Here is a 20797-nt window from a genome sequence, read left to right on the forward strand (position 1 = left end):
TTGCAAACAAATTTTATAAAATTGGAAGGGTTAAGATATTGGTAAAAGACGTGAGGGATAAAGTAAGATAGAGTAAGAGAAAAGAGACATTTTTTTTTTAATTTATTGTGATTTTGCCTCTATTCGATGAGGATCAAAATCAGATTTTTTGTAAATTTTGATATAAATTAAAAATTTAAAGATTACATGAAATATGTTATTAAAATTAATTGTTAACTTTGATTTAAATTAAAATTTAAATTTCAATCGATACAAAATAGAACTTTATAAAAAAAAAATGAAAAGAATCTCAAAAGTTGCGAGGGTAGCGACCCCAGAATCCCCTGGGTCCGCCAGTGCATAGGCCCACATGCTGTCTGTGATGAATTGATATAATTCAATATCGTGATGCCTTTATACATAGGCGGAGCAGGAGAGTAGAGTTGTTGGGGCAAATTTCACAAAATTTTTATTGTGAGGGCAAAAATAAAAATTATGAAGACTTTTTTTGAAAATTTTGTGTAAAATCTTGAGAAATCTATTGTGAAATCTTGGATTTCTTATATAGTGTAGGGGCAGTAGTAGATACTAACATGCCCTTTTAGGCCTTACGGATCTTTTGTTTTAACTTCCCTTGGAACTGTTTAGAGTGCAGGCATCCATGGCATCATCTATTGATAGAAACACATTTTTCTTCCCAATTTTATCGATAAATTTCGTAACTATCAAGTTCTCCATTACATCTTGTCTTGGATTTAGTCAAATCATCTGCAAAAAGTGAAAAAATCAAACATCTTGGTCCATATTTGCACTCATATTACCTTTAGAGAAAAATGTATGGTGGAAGAATTATGTGCTTCACCTTGATTCCTTTTGTTTCTAAATTTCTTTTCACTTCAACAAACGTTTCAACTCCCATTATGTCCATTGCTGTAACACCTATACATTTCATTGAATTTATTAGCTGGATTAGTCGGCATGTTTGGTAGACTAGACCTATTAAAGCTCGGAAAGAGGGATCGGGATTTCAAAATCTTACCTCCCAAATCAAGTAATACATATTCAATGATATTTCCTGAAGATTCTGGGACTGCTTGATCATCTCTAACCCATCTTACAATCCTAATCTAACAAATTCCACCCAAAAAATGAAACATAAGCAAAGAGAAGTAATAATTTATCTGGTTATGGACAGACCTTTCACTTAGGTAGCTGCAATTTGCAAAATATATAGGGGAACCAAGCTTCAGAATTAGGATCCCTGGAATCCCAGTTGCACCCGGATATGGCTCTACGTTGCGATACAACTTTGTGTCTAGTATATTCCCAAGCTTGCATGAAGCAGGACTTGCTATGTACAACAATGCTCTTATTAAAGCCAGTCCCACCTAAAAATAAGCGGATCCAAAGATTATATCAGGTCGTCTCGTCTAAGAGGTTAAACTCTTTAGTTAGCATTTGAATTCGTGCACCCTCTCATGCAGGCCTAATTCATTATTTATGGTATCGTCCCTATGCATGCACATTCTATAAGGTTGTTAGTTGCTGAGGATCTGTTTGGTAGTACTTAGGTTAGCTTCCTCAAAAAGAGTTTTTAGTCAGACAAAGCAATTTCACAAAATTGTCCAAGCATATTTAAAAGTAGCTTCTTAGTCTCAGAAGTAGCTTTCGACTTTTCAAAAGTCTTGCCTAAACGGCTCTAACTTTGTTTCCCAGCATTAGGACTGATGGGTTCCCTCAGGTTCTTTGTATCTATCTACCTGACTTATAAAATCAGCTAGATTATAATTTAAGAAACTTGAAATATGGACTGGGATCATACGTATTGATAGACGATTTTAGATGCTAAGTGTTGGAAACGTAATTTGCATTTATTATCTAGATTCATGAATTATAATTATACATGCATTTGTCCATTAATGTACTAGAGGAGGAGAAACGTATCTATTTAATGTTGGTTCATGAGTTAGGCTAGATACATGTTAAATCTTATCTATAAATACCCATGTAACTCAAGTCATTAAAAGTATCGAAGTCACAAAAATTTACAATATAATATCTTCTCTTCTACAATCATAAAAAGTGCAGCAGCACTATATTACATATAATTTCGAGCATTCGATATTCCTTCTTTTTCATTCAATTTTTAATCAATCCCCAACAAATTTTTGGTATCAGAACTTAGTTCTCTATACGTATCTCAAGTTTTATTTCCCCTCTCCAAAACATGGCAGCAAATCATGTTTCTACATCCATGTTTTCCTATACTCCTAACCAAGTTCCCATATTTGAAGGAGAGCATTTTGATTATTGGAGTAGTCAAATGGAGACACTCTTCATTGCGCAAGATTTGTGGGAAGTTGTTGAAGATGGATTTTCGGAACCTGATGATAATGAAGAAGAAGAAGAAGAATGGACGGAGGCTCAACAAAAAGATTACAAGAAAAATTTACGGAGAGATGCAAGTGCTCTTAGATTTATACAACAAGGATTAAGCAAGACCATATATCCTCGAATTCACGGTGTCAAAAGAGCCAAGCAAGCTTGGAATATCTTAAATGAGAGATTTCATGGCAATGACAAGGTGACATCTCTAAAGCTTCAATCTCTTTGGAGGGAGTTCGACAATTTATCAAAAAAAAGATAATGAAGTTATGCAATTCTATCTAACTCGAGTCAAGGAAGAGGAGGTTCTTTCCAAGGAAGAGGAGAATCATCACGAGGACGAGGAGGATCATTTCGAGGAAGAGGAAAAGGAAGAGCACAAGGCAACCAATCAAAAAACTATGACGGAATTCCAAATCGTCAAGCTGGAAATGCAAATATTTTTTGCAAAATTTGTAGAAAATCAAATCATGAAACAAATGATTGCTTCTACAAATGCAAGAGATGTAGAAATCCTAACCACTCTCAAAGAGATTGTTATTACCAGAACAAAGATGAGAAGGATGAAGCAAACTTTTCCAAAGATGAAGATGAACAGCTTTTCTCTTGTATGATGGCTCAACAACAATCAAAAAATGTGTGGTACCTAGACAGCGGCTGTAGCAGTCACATGACTGGAAATAAAAAAAATTTCATTGATCTTGATGAGAATTTCAATTCAGAAGTGAAGCTTGGTGATGGAAAGTTACATCGCACTGAAGGAAAGGGAACTATCGCTGTTCAAACTAAAGGAGGTAACAAAAAGCTCTGATACCATGTTAAGATTTGGGGTCCATCTTAATAAGGTTGACCTTATTGAGATGGACCCCAAATCTTAACAACTTTGTAGGAAATAGAAGTGGACTTAGGAGGAGGAAATGATTTTCTATTCAATTGTAGACTTCGATACTTTTAATGGCTTGAGTTACATGGGTATTTATAGATAAGATTTAACATGTATTTAGCCTAACTCATGAACCAACATTAAATAGATACGTTTCTCCTCCTCTAGTACATTAATGGACAAATGCATGTATAATTATAATTCATGAATCTAGATAATAAATGCAAATTACGTTTCCAACACCCCCTCTTAATATGCATCCTTCACAAACTTGAGTTTTTTCTTCAATTTCTGGGAGTCCAATCACCATATTCTTTTGCTTGAGAAGTTGCAGCCCTTTGATATTAAGATGTCCGTATCTCAAATGCCAAAGTTGAGATTGATCAAAATTTTCACCTGTGAAGGCCACCTTTTCTTGAAGAGGCATATTCATGGGAAACACCTTATTGGAGCTCATAGGAACTGTGGCGATGGTGGAATTGCTTTTCTTGTCAAATATTCTACATTTTTCATCATAAAAAAAAAACAGAATATCCTTTGCGCAGCAGTTCAAACTAAAGGAGGTAACAAAAAGCTCTGATACCAAAAATTTGTTGGGGATTGATTAAAAACTGAATGAAAAAGAAGGAATATCGAATGCTCGAAATTATATGTAATATAGTGCTGCTGCACTTTTTATGATTGTACAAGAGAAGATATTATATTGTAAATTTTTGTGACTTCGATGAAATCCAGTCTTGAGAAAATAGCCATCAATCTTGCTATTCCAAGTTCTTGGAACTTGCTTCAGTCCGTAAAGTGCTTTCTTGAGGTGATACACTTTATCTTCTTTCCCTTTCACTCCAAATCCTTCAGGTTGTTGTACATAAACTTCTTCTTCAAGCTCTCCATTAAGGAAAGCTGATTTGACATCAAGTTGGAATACCTGAAGCTCCAACTGTGCTGCAAGAGCAAGAACAACCCTGATAGTTTCCATTCTAACAACCGGTGAGAACGTCTCATTGAAATCAATTCCCGGTTGTTGAGAATATCCATTCGCTACAAGCCTAGACTTGTGTTTTTGTATGCTTCCATCTTCATTATACTTTGTTTTGAAAATCCATTTCAGTCCTATAACATCTTTGTGTTTCGACATATCCACCAATTCCCAAGTTTTATTTTTTTTCTATCATGGCAATCTCCTCTTGCACTGCGACTTCAAAACTTTGAGGTTCACAGGTAAAGAGAGCAAATTCAGATGTCTCGAGAATTTCTCTCAAGGATCGAGTCTTTTTAATTGGTGAATCGGAACTTGAACTTTCATCTCGAACCGGCGATCTTGGTGGGCGAGGATTTGGACTTTGAGGTGGACTAACATGACCAAATTCATCCTCAAGATTTGATGCATCGTAGAACTCCTCTTGAGATATCAATTTGGACGAATTTCCTTCCCAACTCCATGATCCCATTTCATCAAAAATAACATCTCTTGAAACCACAAGCTTGGAAGTTATAGGATTGTAAAGGCGATAACCTTTTGACTCATCTCTAAAGCTTCAATCTCTTTGGAGGGAGTTCGACAATTTATCAAAAAAAGATAATGAAGTTATGCAATTCTATCTAACTCGAGTCTCCGAAATAGTAAATCAAATCAGAAGCCTTGGCGACACAATTGAAGAAAAAAAAGTTGTTCAAAAGGTCCTTCGAAGCCTTCCCGCGAAATATGATTATATTGTTGCCGCTATTGAAGAATCAAAAGATTTGTCTAAATATACTTTTAACGATTTGATGAGTTCCCTGCAAGTACATGAAGAAAGAATTGTCAGGTTCTCAAATCAGCCACTTGAGCAAGCATTTGAGTCCAAAATGAAATTTTATAATTCATATTCTTGTGAATTATTCTACATTTTTCATCATAAAAAAAAAACAGAATATCCTTTGCGTAGCAGTTGTCCAACACTAAGGAGGTTACTAGTCAAATTAGGCACATAAAGAACATCACCAATGAGCTCCAATAAGGTGTTTCCCATGAATATGCCTCTTCAAGAAAAGGTGGCCTTCACAGGTGAAAATTTTGATCAATCTCAACTTTGGCATTTGAGATACGGACATCTTAATATCAAAGGGCTGCAACTTCTCAAGCAAAAGAATATGGTGATTGGACTCCCAGAAATTGAAGAAAAAACTCAAGTTTGTGAAGGATGCATATATGGCAAAATGCATCGACTTCCTTTTCCGAAAACATCTTGGAGAGCTAGAGAACCTTTGGAGGTTATTCATACGGATACTTGGGGTCCTTTGAGGACTCTCTCTCTTGGAAACAAAAGGTATTTCATTTTATTTGTCGATGACTATACAAGGATGATGTGGGTTTATTTTCTAAATGAAAAGTCTGAGGCTTTTTCCGCATTTCTCAAATTCAAAGCTCTAGCGGAAAAACAATTTAGTCATCAAATCAAAACCCTTCGGACAGATCGTGGAGGAGAGTTTATTTACACTCCGTTTATGGAGTATTGCAAAGATAATAGTATTCAGAGGCAGCTCACTATTCGGAGGAGCCCCCAACAAAACGGGGTAGCCGAGCGAAAAAATCGCACCATTGTTGAAATGGCTAGAAGCATGATGTTCGGCAAAAGTCTACCCAAAATATTTTGGGCGGAAGCGATACACACAACTATTTACATTTTGAATCGATGCCCAACAAAGGCCGTTCGAAACCGAACACCGTTTGAAACTTGGCACAAGAAAAAGCCCGTAGTTGATCAATTGAAGATTTTTGGCAGCATTGCATATTCTCATATCTCTACTCCAAATAGAGATAAATTCGACGAAAAAAGTGAGAAGCTTATTTTCATTGGCTATAGTGATGAGTCAAAAGTTTATCGCCTTTACAATCCTATAACTTCCAAGCTTGTGGTTTCAAGAGATGTTATTTTTGATGAAATGGGATCATGGAGTTGGGAAGGAAATTCGTCCAAATTGATATCTCAAGAGGAGTTCTACGATGCATCAAATTTTGAGGATGAACTTGGTCATGTTAGTCCACCTCAAAGTCCAAATCCTCGCCCACCAAGATCGCCGGTTCGAGATGAAAGTTCAAGTTCCGATTCACCGATCAAAAAGACTCGATCCTTGAGAGAAATTCTCGAGACATCTGAATTTGCTCTCATTACCTGTGAACCTCAAAGTTTTGAAGTCGCAGTGAAGGAAGAAACATGGAGAAAAGCTATGCAAGAGGAGATTGCCATGATAGAAAAAAATAAAACTTGGGAATTGGTGGATATGCCGAAACACAAAGATGTTATAGGACTGAAATGGATTTTCAAAACAAAGTATAATGAAGATGGAAGCATACAAAAACACAAGGCTAGGCTTGTAGCGAAGGGTTATTCTCAACAACCGGGAATTGATTTCAATGAGACGTTCTCACCGGTTGTTAGAATGGAAACTATCAGGGTTGTTCTTACTCTTGCAGCGCAGTTGGAGCTTCAGGTATTCCAACTTGATGTCAAATCAGCTTTCCTTAATGGAGAGCTTGAAGAAGAAGAAGTTTATGTACAACAACCTGAAAGATTTGGAGTGAAAGGGAAAGAAGATAAAGTGTATCGCCTCAAGAAAGCACTTTACGGACTGAAGCAAGCTCCAAGAACTTGGAATAGCAAGATTGATGGCTATTTTCTCAAGAATGGATTTCATAGAAGTCCTAATGAGCCCTCTCTCTATGTGAAGAAGCAAGATCATGATTTCTTGATTGTGTGCATCTACGTAGATGATCTTATCTACACTGGCACCAATTTAAGGTTAGTCGAGGATTTCAAGCGAAAAATGATGAATGAATTTGAGATGACTGATTTAGGAGTCATGAAGTATTTTCTTGGAATACAAGTGAAGCAGTCCAAAGGAGAAATCTTTATTTCTCAAGAGAAATACACAGAAGATCTTCTGAAGAAATTTCATATGGAGAATTGCAAATCAATTTCAACTCCTATGGCAGCGAACGATAAGTTGAGAAAAGATGACGGAGCAAAAAAAAATAGATGCAAAACTAAGAGTCGTGAGATACTTGCAAGGAACAAAGAAAATAGGCATCAAATATGTAAAAGAAAATGAGAGCAAGTTGATTGGATATAGCGACAGTGATTGGGGAGGTTCGTTGGATGATAGAAAAAGCACTTCAGGTTATTTATTTTGTCTCGAAACTAATATTGTTTCATGGAGTTCAAAGAAGGAAAAAACAGTAGCGTTATCATCCGTGGAAGCTAAGTATATTGCTGTTACAGATGCAACCTGCGAAGCTATTTGGTTAAGACGATTACTAGCAGATTTGAAACAAGTTCAAAAACAGCCCACAGTAATTTATTGTGATAATATGTCTACGATAGCCATGACAAAAAATCCGGTGTTTCATTCGAGAACAAAACACATTGAGTTGCGACATCATTTCATCCGAGATATGGTGAGTAATGGTGAAATCAGCTTGGAATTCATTGGAACGAATGAGCAACCCGCAGACTTTCTAACCAAGGTGATCTATGTCGAGAAATTTCAAAAGGCAAGAGACATTCTCAAAATTGCAAATTAAGAGGGGGTGTTGGAAACGTAATTTGCATTTATTATCTAGATTCATGAATTATAATTATACATGCATTTGTCCATTAATGTATTAGAGGAGGAGAAACGTATCTATTTAATGTTGGTTCATGAGTTAGGCTAGATACATGTTAAATCTTATCTATAAATACCCATGTAACTCAAGCCATTAAAAGCATCGAAGTCACAAAAATTTACAATATAATATCTTCTCTTCTACAATCATAAAAAGTGCAGCAGCACTATATTACATATAATTTCGAGCATTCGATATTCCTTCTTTTTCATTCAGTTTTTAATCAATCCCCAACACTAAGATGGGTGCGATTTATGGAGACTTAAACTATACCAATGTTCCTTTGAGCAAGTATTAAATAAATGATGATGACTCTTACCGAAATCATGAGTCCGGTTTCCACGCCTATGAAAGAAACACCAAAAAAGCACTGATGCAAATAAGGAAATCAAATTTTTCTGTCTTGAACAAATGATAAGCCTTTTCATATTCGATAAGCCCAGGCATTGCTGACATGATAATGGCCGAAAGAGCAACCAAAGGCGTATAACTAAATAAAGGTGCGAAGAAGAGAAGCACCAGCAGTATACACAGTGACTACTACATTTGACATTGCTTTTTTATCCAGCATTGAAATTTACAGCAGTTTTTGAAAATGGCCCTGTAAAATCATATTCAATATTAATAAGAAAATAGCCCTTTTTGATAAAAACGTACATGGGTTTCTTTTGCGTTACTTTTTGTGCATAAAAACGTTCCCTTAAGAGTCCTTTATAGATCTTCACAATGTTAAGATGACCTTGGGTCGAGGAAATAATTGTAGTGTGTGATTAAGTGTCACAATCCAGTGGTTAAGTAGCACGACGTGAAAGATCCAACAATGTTCATGAGGCTAAAGGCTATCATCTCCTTGTTACCGCCAATTTGTTCATTTTTTCCAAGGCCAAAACTTCTTCCAAGAGGAAATAGTGGTAGATAGCCACAAAAAAGAGACATTTTTTTAAAATGGCCGTTGACTACTTTTTTAAAAAAAAAATTGAAAAATCTGTGAAAACCTTAAAAACAATGAAAACCCAATATTGCCCCTGACAAATCACACTAAAACCGACGTCTGAAAAAGAAGGGGAAGAAATCTTGTTGGAAATAATGGTAGAAATCTTAGTAGATTATGTAAAATTACAGAAAATGGTATTTTTTGAGGTGTTTTTGGGCTGAAATGGCAATCGCCGACATCAGAACGGAGAAGAAAGGGACGAGAGGACGGCCAGACAGCTGGGCCGTCTGTTTTCCACATTTTGGCCGTCTGTCCACCCGTTAGTAAAACAGACGACTTAGTCGTCTTTAAACAGACGGTAGCTGGGCCAGATGCTTCCCTCCATTTTTTTTCGTTGTATTCCAGAAATAATTTAAATACACAAAAATAAATAATGAACATTTAAATAATAAATAAATGATTATTTAAATGATAAATAAAAATATTAATAATGAATAAATATTAATAATCGAAATATGTAATTAAAATTTAATTGAAATAAATTTCTAACCTTTAAAATAAATAATTAAATATTTACGTTTACTTGTTCAATAAATAATTTAAATAATCAATCAACATGAATAATTATATCAAATAATTTATATGAACAATTGAAACAAATAAATGAAAAATAATTGGAATAAATAATTAATTGAAATGCATAAAAATAAATAATGAACATTTAAATAATAATTAAATTATAAATGAAAAATGTAAATAATGAATAAATGTTAATAATCAAATTATGTAATTAAAATTTAATTGAAATAAATTTCTAACATTTAAAATAAAAATTAAATATTTACGTCTACTTGTTCAATAAATAATTTAAATAATCAATCAATATAAATAATTAACTCAAATAATTTAAATGAACAATTTAAACAAATAAATGAAAAACATCTGGAATAAATAATTAATTGAAATGCACAAAAATAAATAATGAACATATCAATAATAATTAAATGAAAAATGAAAAATGCAAATAATGAATAAATGTTAATAATCAAAATATGTAATTATAATTTAATTGAAATAAATTTCTAACATTTAAAATAAAAATTAAATATTTAAGCTTACTTTTCAATAAATAACTTAAATATTAAATCAATATAAATAATTAAATCAAATAATTTAAATGAACAATTGAAAAAAATAAATGAAAAACAATTGGAATAAATAATTAATTGAAATGCACAAAAATAAATAATGAACATTTCAATAATAATTAAATGAAAAATAAAAAATGTAAATAATGAATAAATATTAATAATCAAAATATGTAATTATAATTTAATTGAAATAAATTTCTAACAGTTAAAAAAATTAAATATTTACGTTTACATGTTAAATAAATAATTTAAATAATCAATCAATATAAATAATTTAAATCAAATAATTTAAATGAACAATTGAAACAAATAAAAGAAAAATAATTGGAATAAATAATTAATTGAAATGCACAAAAATAAATAATGAACATTCAAAATAATAATTAAATGATTATTTAAATGATAAATAAAAATGTAAATAATGAATAAATGTTAATAATCAAAATATGTAATTAAAATTTAATTGAAATAAATATTCAAAATAATATATTTAATTTATTTAAATAAGTAATTAAATAAGTAATATATTTAAATAAGAAATATAAATATTCAAAATAATTTCTTTAAATAAGTAACTAAATACACAAAAATAAATAATGAACATTTAAATAATAAATAAATGATTATTTAAATGATAAATAAAAAATATAAATAATGAATAAATATTAATAATTAAAATATGTAATTAAAATTTAATTTAAATAAATTTCTAACATTAAAAATAAATAATTAAATATTTATTTTTACTTGTTCAATAAATAATTTTAATAATCAATCAATATAAATAATTAAATCAATAATTTAAAAGAACAATTGAAACAAAAAAATGAAAAACAATCGAAATAAATAATTAATTGAAATGGACAAAATTAAATAATGAACATTTAAATAATAATTAAATGATTATTTAAATGATAAATGAAAAATGTAAATAATAATAAATATTAATAATCAAAATATGTAATTAAAATTTAATTGAAATAAATTTCTAACATTTAAAATAAAAATTAAATATTTACGTCTACTTGTTTAATAAATAATTTAAATAATTAATCAATATAAATAATTAAATCAAATAATTTAAGTGAACAATTGAAACAAGTAAATAAAAAATAATTGGAATAAATAATTAATTGAAATGCACAAAAAAATATTGAATATTTAAATAATACTTAAATGATTATTTAAATGATAAATGAAAAATGCAAATAATGAATAAATGATAATAATCAAAATATGTAATTATAATTTAATTGAAATAAATTTCAAACATTTAAAATAAAAATTAAATATTTACGTTTACTTGTTCAATAAATAATTTAAATAATCAATCAATATAAATAATTAGATCAAATAAGTTAAATGAACAATTGAAAAAAATAAATGAAAAAAAATTGGAATAAATATTTAACTGAAATGCACAAAAAGAAATAATGATCATTTAAATAATAATTAAATGATTATTTAAATGATAAATGAAAAATGTAAATAATGAATAAATGTTAATAATCAAAATATGTAATTATAATTTAATTGAAATAAATTTCTAATATTTAAAGTAAAAATTAAATATTTACGTCTACTTGTTCAATAAATAATTTAAATAATCAATCAATATAAATAATTAAATTATTTATGATTATTTAAATGATAAATGAAAAATGCAAATAATGAATAAATGATAATAATCAAAATATGTAATTATAATTTAATTGAAATAAATTTCTAATATTTAAAGTAAAAATTAAATATTTACGTCTACTTGTTCAATAAATAATTTAAATAATCAATCAATATAAATAATTAAATTATTTATGATTATTTAAATGATAAATGAAAAATGCAAATAATGAATAAATGATAATAATCAAAATATGTAATTATAATTTAATTGAAATAAATTTCTAATATTTAAAGTAAAAATTAAATATTTACGTCTACTTGTTCAATAAATAATTTAAATAATCAATCAATATAAATAATTAAATTATTTATGATTATTTAAATGATAAATGAAAAATGCAAATAATGAATAAATGATAATAATCAAAATATGTAATTATAATTTAATTGAAATAAATTTCTAATATTTAAAGTAAAAATTAAATATTTACGTCTACTTGTTCAATAAATAATTTAAATAATCAATCAATATAAATAATTAACTCAAATAATTTAAATAAACAATTGAAACAAATAAATGAAAAACAATTGGGATAAATAATTAATTAAAATGCACAAAAATAAATAATGAACATTTAAATAATAATGAAATGATTATTTAAATGATAAATGAAAAATATAAATAATGAATAAATTTTAATAATCAAAATATGTAATTATAATTTAATTGAATAAATTTCTAATATTTAAAATAAAAATTAAATATTTACGTTTACTTGTTCAATAAATAATTTAAATAATCAATCAATATAAATAATTAAATCAACTGATTTAAATGAACAATTGAAAAATTAAATGAAAAAAATTGGAATAAATAATTAATTGAAATGCATAAAAATAAATAAGGAACATTTAAATAATAATTAAATGATTATTTAAATGATAAATGAAAAATGTAATTAATGAATAAATGTTAATAATCAAAATATATAATTAAAATTTAATTGAAATAAATTTCTAACATTTAAAATAAAAATTAAATATTTACGTTTACTTGTTCAATAAAAAATTTAAATAATAAATCAATATAAAATAATTAAATCAAATAATTTAAATGAACAATTGAAACAAATAAATGAAAAACAATTGGAATAAATAATTAATTGAAATGCACAAAAGTAAATAATGAACATTTAAATAGTAATTAAATGATTATTTAAATGATAAATAAAAAATGTAAATAATGAATAAATGTTAATAATCAAAATATGTAATTAAAATTTAATTGAAATAAATATTCAAAATAATATATTTAATTTATTTAAAATTTAATTAAATATGTAATATATTTAAATAAGAAATATAGATATTTGAAATAATTTATTTAAATAAGTAATTAAATATAAATAATCAAAATTAATTAAATAAAGAATTGAAATAAATAATAAAGAATTAAAATAAACTATGAAATAAATAATTTTACAAAAATTAGTTTTTCGCTTTTTATAATTTGTTGTCTAATTTTGTAATTCATTTTCTTTATTATCTGTTATTTCATACGTATATTACTTACTGTTCGATTAGTTGAATTTTGTAACGTTATGTTTTAAATGTTTTAATATTTAAAATTTTGCAGGATAGATTACCATTTGAACGCCGCCTTGAAACAGATTCCTAGCAAAGTTACATCAAACTGTAACTTTGCCAGTTTCACAGCAGTGTTGGATTCAACCGTTTGGATTGGCCCAACGTGCCAACCATTTTTTTTTATTTTTTTAATATTGAATTTAATTGTTTATAAATATTTCATGAATTATGTAAATTGTTTATTTAAGTAAAATAATTAATTGTTAGGAGTATGCAGATCTGTTACACCGATCCTACTTATGACGGTAACTCTGGCACAGTTAGGAGATACATTCAAGGAATGCGACGTTATGTTTGACAAGTTGAAGTTGGGGATGGTGTTTATACTAGAGAGTATACTGAGATATCATCACAAGAAGACGTCGATCGACGTCTTTCATTTGGAAATCGTTGATGACATTGACACATTCAAGAACTATCCATAGGGAGAAAGCTGACAGTTATCAGCTCTCTTCAACGATCCTGAGATACATATTATTCATTTGTGATTTATATTGTACGTCATTTCGAAATCTCGATACATGGTCATTAACTCAATGAAATATTAATATGTCAGCTTGAATTGCTCACTAAGTTGACACTGTTGATTGAGGATGAGTCATATCCGAGGAGATACAGTATGTAGGGGATAGGGGTCCCAGACAGTGACAGAGAGTAGCGGAGATGGTGACAAGGAGGGTGTCGGTGGATGAGTGGTGATGTACACAGATGTTTCATTAGAATCGTTATGGATGTCAGTGGAGATGGGAGAGGTGCCGATGGTGGGAACGAAATAATTGTAATAATTGTATATATTTTTTTATTTATGATAATAATTGTATATATTGTAAAATTTATTTAAATAAGGTAATGAAATATACACAACCAATTAAAATAATTTATAAATGAAATATCTAAATAAGAAAATAAATTAAATATTAATTTTTTATTTAATTAAGTGATTAAATAAATAATTAAATAACGTAATTAAATATTAAATAAATAATATACATAATTATGCTGGAGAGGACCCCCAACTTGACAGATAATATCACAAGTTTGGATGATACCCTGTACGAAACATATTATTGAATGCCAGAGCAAATGATTAGTAAGAGGACTAGATTGCTGTCACAACACATTGTTTCTCCTTACACGATCGATGCAAAGAAGATAACATCTGTTGACAGTACGTTGCCCAACCTCTTCCGTGAAATCGACCCAGGCGATTATGAGATTTTCGCATTGAAGTTAGGGTTGTAAATGAATCGGATATATGGATCAGATCTGTTCAAATTCGATCCAATCCGTTAATAATAATTATCCTATCTGATCTGATCCAATAATCCGACGAATATTTGAATGTTAAATCCATGTCCGATTAACTATGTTATCGGATATCTGATCCGAAATTTAAAAAATTAGAAAAATAAAGATTTTATTTATTTATCAGATCGGAATGACCTATATCCATATTTGATTCATTTAGTTAACGGGTTATCAGATTAAGACACTAAATCCATCTCACATTAATTTCATCTGATTCAGATTGGATTCGGATCAAAATCCAATCTATTGATTCATTTAGTTAACAAATCATCGAATTCGAATCACGATTGGGTTATTGATTGAGGCCCTAAATCCATTTCCCATTAATTTCATCGAACTCGGATCAAAATCCAATCCATTGACAACCCTAATTGAAGTACATTGAATTTTTAGCATCGAATGTGGCATAGAGCTGATAAACTAAACACACATTAAAATGCAAGCGTTCTTTTATGTACATTGTGATCCGTAATTGTAATAATTTCAAATGTAAGCATTTTTTTTAAACGTTTGTAATACTTTAGTTTTTATGTAATTGTATAATAAATAACTAATTACTCTTAACTATATATATAACACACTATAAATAAAGAAAATTAAGGAAATCAGTAACACACTATAAATAGAAAGTACATAAGATTTAAATAGATATTATACATCCGTTGGATAGAGAGTAACATACTATAATATGGAACTTCTCACTCGACTTCATTTGATAGAGGAAATATAGTTTTGACATTCTTGAATAATGCTCGATATATTGAAAATGTGACAATGCCTAAAGTTCGACTCTCATCTCTATTAGATATTCTCATACACCATGTGATTTATGTTTTAATTAAATATTAAATAAATAATATACATAAACAATCAAGATAATTAATTAATGAGATATTTAAAGAATAAATTAAATAAAATATTAATTCTCTATTCGAATAAGTGATTAAATAAAGTAATGAAATATTAAATAAATAATATACATAATAAATTAAGATAATTAATTAATGAAATATTTAAAGAAGAAATTGAATTAAATATTAATTTTTTATTTGAGTAAGTGTTTAAAATAAATAATTAAATAAAGTAATTAAATATATAAAACCAATTAAGGTAATTAATAAAAAAATATTTAAACGAGAAATCAAATTAAATATTGGATAATTCTACATGTACTAATTCATAAGAATGTCCATAATGTACATGTGGAATTCCATGAATAGAGGATCGAAAAAACTATTTTTCAAATCTCCAATAATGTTATGTCACTTGTACATTATTGTATAATGTTTTTATTTAAATAACTAAAATAAAGTAATTAAATATTAATTACTAATAATAGACATAACCAATTAAGATAATTAATTACTGAAATATCTAAATAAGAAATTAAATTAAATATTATTTTTATTTAATTAAGTATTAAATAAATAACTAAACAAAGTAATTAAATATTAAATAAAGAATATACATAATTAATCAAGATAATTAATTAATGAAATATTTAAATAAGAATTAAAATAAATACTAATTCTTTTATTTAAATAAGTGATTAAATAAATAATTAAATAAAATAATTAAATTTTAAATGTATAATATACATAACCAATTAACATAATTAATTAATGAAATATCTAAATAAGAAATTAAATTAAATACTAATTTTTTATTTAATTAAGTGATTAAATAAATAATTAAACAATAAATAAATAATATACATAGCTAATTAAGACAATTAATTAAAAAATATTTAAATAAGAAATTAAAATAAATATTAATTTTTTATTTAAATAAGTGATTAAAGAAATACTTAAATAAAGTAATTAAATATTAAATGAACAATATACATAACCAATTAAGGTAATTAATAAAGAAATATTTAAACGAGAAACCAAATTAAATATTAATTTTTTTATTTGAGTAAGTGTTCAAAATAAATAATTAAATAAGGACCAATTAAGATAATTAACTAATGAAATATTTAAAGAAAAACCAAATTAAATATAATTTTTTTATTTGAGTAAGTGTTTAAAATATATAATTAAATAATTAATTAAATATACATATATCAATTAAGATAATTAGTTAATGAAATATTTAAATGAGAAATCAAATTAAACATTAATTTTTTTATTTAAACAAGTGATTAATTAAATATTAAATAAATAATATACATAATCGATTAAGATAATTAATTAATGAAATATTTAAACAAGAAAGTAAATTAAATATTAATTTTTTTATTTGAGTAAGTGTTTGAAATAAATAATTAAATATAAAGTGAAAAGTGTTTGGTTTTTTAATTTGTAATTTAAGGATATTTTTGTCTTTTTAAACAAAATTCTATCTTTGTAATTGTATAAACTATTTAAGGATATTTTTATCTTTTACTCAACAAATGGCCATTTTGAAGATTGGCAAATTTTTTTGGTCAAAGTGGAAAAATGACATTTTGACTTGCATAATCTCAAAAGTACCCCCTTCTTCCAATTGCTATCCCTTCATGTATCAATTTTTTTAATTACAAAAACTGAAAAAAAAAAAAAAATCAACCAATTAGTCAATTCTTAATGAATAAAAAATTAGAAATATTATATACACAATAAATCTTAATAAGCGGGCAGTGTACTTACAGCAAGAGCTATCAAAGCAGAGACAATTCCAGCTTTTAGTGGTGCTGATACGTACTTAGGATCAAAGTTTAGAAGTTGAAAAGAGGGATCATTTATTCCTTTACTGAGATTACCCACCTTCAATGAATAAACAATTTTATGAGGAGTAAACAACTTCAAGGACCTATTTGATTACATAGTTCAATAAAAAAAATTATGGGATTTTTTTTTCTTTAGATATTGTTGAGTACTGTATAGTTTACCGCACCAAACAAGTCAATGATATATTATGATGTTCTTAACTTTTAGATGATCTAATTTACTTTTGTATTAGAAAAACGTCCAAAGTTTTTCAACTTCTAAAAAGATAACCTCTGAGACTTCTAATTGTGTTTACTATATTATCCACTTCGATAGTGTCCACCCCAATCGAGCCGGGTTGATAAAGGCATCAAAGTTTGATGAATATAGAACAAAACCTGATAATATGCGCGCGAAACTTAAAATGTAAATACAGATGACTCACAATTGGAATGCCATGTTTCTCTGCTTGAGTGAAATAAGCAGAAAGGCATCCAGGGACCACAACCACCATTGGAGCTATGGCTAAATAATTTGCGTTTCTTATTTCTCTGCACTTTCACAATTTAATTATAGCATTAAAATGCAATTAATTTACATCAAAATTATAATTATATATGTACTTGTATAAGTGTTTAACTTACGACAAATCTAGTGATTTGGAGGAAGATAAGAAATATTGTACCTATTATAAAGCACTCCCATTTCCACTTGAAGAAATAGTCGTCACAATAGAAAATAAATTATTTACTTATTTTGAAAGTTCTATCTTAATATATTATTATCAAAATATGTATACTTCTTCTTATGAATAAATAAAAGTAATATCCAAATGCGTTTGGAAATTTAAACTTAATTAAACTGGATTAAACTCAACTTAAACTTTGTTATGAAAAAGGTGACGAGTGTGTTTAATTATTTAACAACTAAGCTAATAACTAGGGTGCCACATTAGTTTCTCCGTCCTTCAAATCTACGAACATGGATAAAGTGATTAAATTGTAATAAAATTTGAAACATAAATAAAGTAAATCTCGTCTCTACTGCTGAACACTGCTTGTAAAACAGGAAATACACCAGTTTTAGTAGTCAAATGCTTCAGGCCAAGCATGCCTTTGAGTTGCTGCGGAAGATAAGCAGTTCTGTGCCCCCCATGAAGCCCAAAATAGTTGAATGAGAAAGAAAATCGACCAAAGTACCGAGTCTGCATGGCCAAAATCAAACTCACCTATTATCTAGGTTGCACGGAAGTGGAAACGGGAAATCAGACACGACATGGCACAATGTAGTAATATAATGTTCATAACCTTGTTACCTTAATAGTCCCATAGCTTAGATACAATTTAAGACCTTCAGTGGGAGATAATTTTTCTCCAATTGTTTCTGCTATGAGTAATGAACAAGCTGCAACTGTTCCAAAAATGGAATAGATAAGAGGAGACACAAAGCTTGAGTCTGCACCAAAATACACACAAAATAAGTGTGTAAATTACATCTATTAAGTCAGTCCAAGCTTTTATTTACTCGTACAGTTTAATTATGTCCTATATTGCTCAACATACATCATTTGAAAGAGAAATTGAAGCTTAAAAGCCCAATTCTTTATTTGCTTGTTTACTAATGCAGATTATACAATAATAGATGTTATTAATGATTAAAAAGAAGTTAAAATTTTATTTATTACTGGAGTGGAACCAGAAATGGATTTTATAACAGGTATCGACATAGACTTTTGGCATGAACTAGAGCAATATATGGCCAATTCCGTTTGGAAAGAATTTATAAATATATAGAAATGAGTGATAGATGATTTAATAATATTTGTTGGTCAACTGAATGTGTAGTTGAAAATGAAGTTTGACAATTTATAAATTTTACCAAACGGAGGAGTAAGAAAAAATCTTTGAACCTATTTTATGAAGCAAAGGAAATATTAGAGTTTTTCTGTTTTTGAGATAAATTTTACATTGGTTTATAGCCAAAAAACTTTTCACTTAGGTCCGTCCCGATCTAATACTATGCGCTGAACATGCTTCATGCATACTAAAGGAGCAATTGAAGCTTACAAAGCCCAATTCTGTATTTGCTTGTTCCATAAGGGGGGCTACACTTGTCACCATTGAAGATGGAAGTGTATAATTTCATGTAATACTACATATCAAATATGCCACACTGTTGTGTATATATGGAAAGAGCAATTGAATCTTACAAAGGCTAATAATGGGAGGAAGTTTAGCCAAGTTAGCATAGTTGATGCCTTGTGGTATTGTGAGGGTGGCAATGGTGATACTGTTGGATAATTTAATACTTTAAAATATCGGATCTTTCATGTTAAATCATCAAGAAATATAATAATTAAAGCGGAAGCATACCTGAATCTGACATGGTTAATGCAATATGGATTTCGCGGTATGATCTTCCAAATCTACACGCAATCTCCTTTTCCTCTCTGTGATGGGATGCAGTAGAGAATGAATAATTCGTTGCGTGTGATCTGGGGACCATAACCTATTTATATGAGGATGCCCTTTGACCTAATTCGGCCCATCATAGAATTAGGACTTGGGCCCGGTCTCTACACATATGTAAACCCATACTTTAATTGGATACATTAAAGTCCAAAACCGAAACGTTATTAGATCACTTTAATCGGGCTCGACCGAATTCGACAGCTTATAATTTAACACACAATTATTTACACATATAAGCTCATCTTTAATTAAAAATCCTTACAATCTCCCACTTGGGCTATATGTGTCACCTTATAATTGTGTATTAAACATAACCTTATGAGTACTCAGAATTTTGCTATCATTACCGAATGTATCCCCAAACAATCCCGTCCATCAATCATATCAACATAGGATCAAAGCGGCTTTCGCTACTTTCGCGTAGCTAAACCCATCAATGGTCACATATATCAATATAATCGAATGACATGGATCAAGCATGGATGTGTAGCATGGAAATTACATGTAATGTGATCTGTAACATGCCTATTTCCAACTGGTCCACCTTAATACCTTAGTGAGATCATTTTAAACAAGTTCAGAGATAATTAACCAAATAACTTTATAACTGAAAATAACTTTAACCTTAAAATGTATCCAAAATAACAGTACATGTGTCAAATATGAAAAGCAAAAATATAAACTCCCACTGAAACTAGATATCCTCAAGAGAAATTACACCCATATGAGCAGTGTGCTCATGAAAGACCTTGAGTATCAATCCCTTAGTAAGCGGATCCGCAACCATGGAGTTTGTCCCAATATGCTCTATTGACACCTGTACACTCTGAACTCTTTCTTTAACAGCAAGGAACTTGATCTCTATGTGTTTTGACTTCGTCGAGCTCCTGTTGTTATTAGAATACAGCACTGCTGATTTATTGTCACAAAATATCTTAAGTGGTCTTTCTATATTATCCACAATGCGCAGCCCAGTGACAAAATTACGCAGCCATATTCCATGATTTGATGCCTCATAACACGCTATAAACTCCGCTGCCATAGTGGAAGTAGCTATGAGTGTCTGCTTAGCACTCTTCCA

At 28.7% G+C, this 20797-nt stretch overlaps 1 pseudogene; it reads right to left on the reverse strand.

The window, feature by feature from the left end:
• Window positions 1–603: 603 nt before the first annotated feature.
• Window positions 604–20797, reverse strand: part of LOC111400110 — a 29150-nt pseudogene continuing 8956 nt past the window's right edge.

The sequence above is a fragment of the Olea europaea genome, chromosome 9 (assembly GCF_002742605.1).
Source record: "Olea europaea var. sylvestris chromosome 9, O_europaea_v1, whole genome shotgun sequence".
In the NCBI taxonomy this organism is placed as follows: Eukaryota; Viridiplantae; Streptophyta; class Magnoliopsida; order Lamiales; family Oleaceae; genus Olea; species Olea europaea.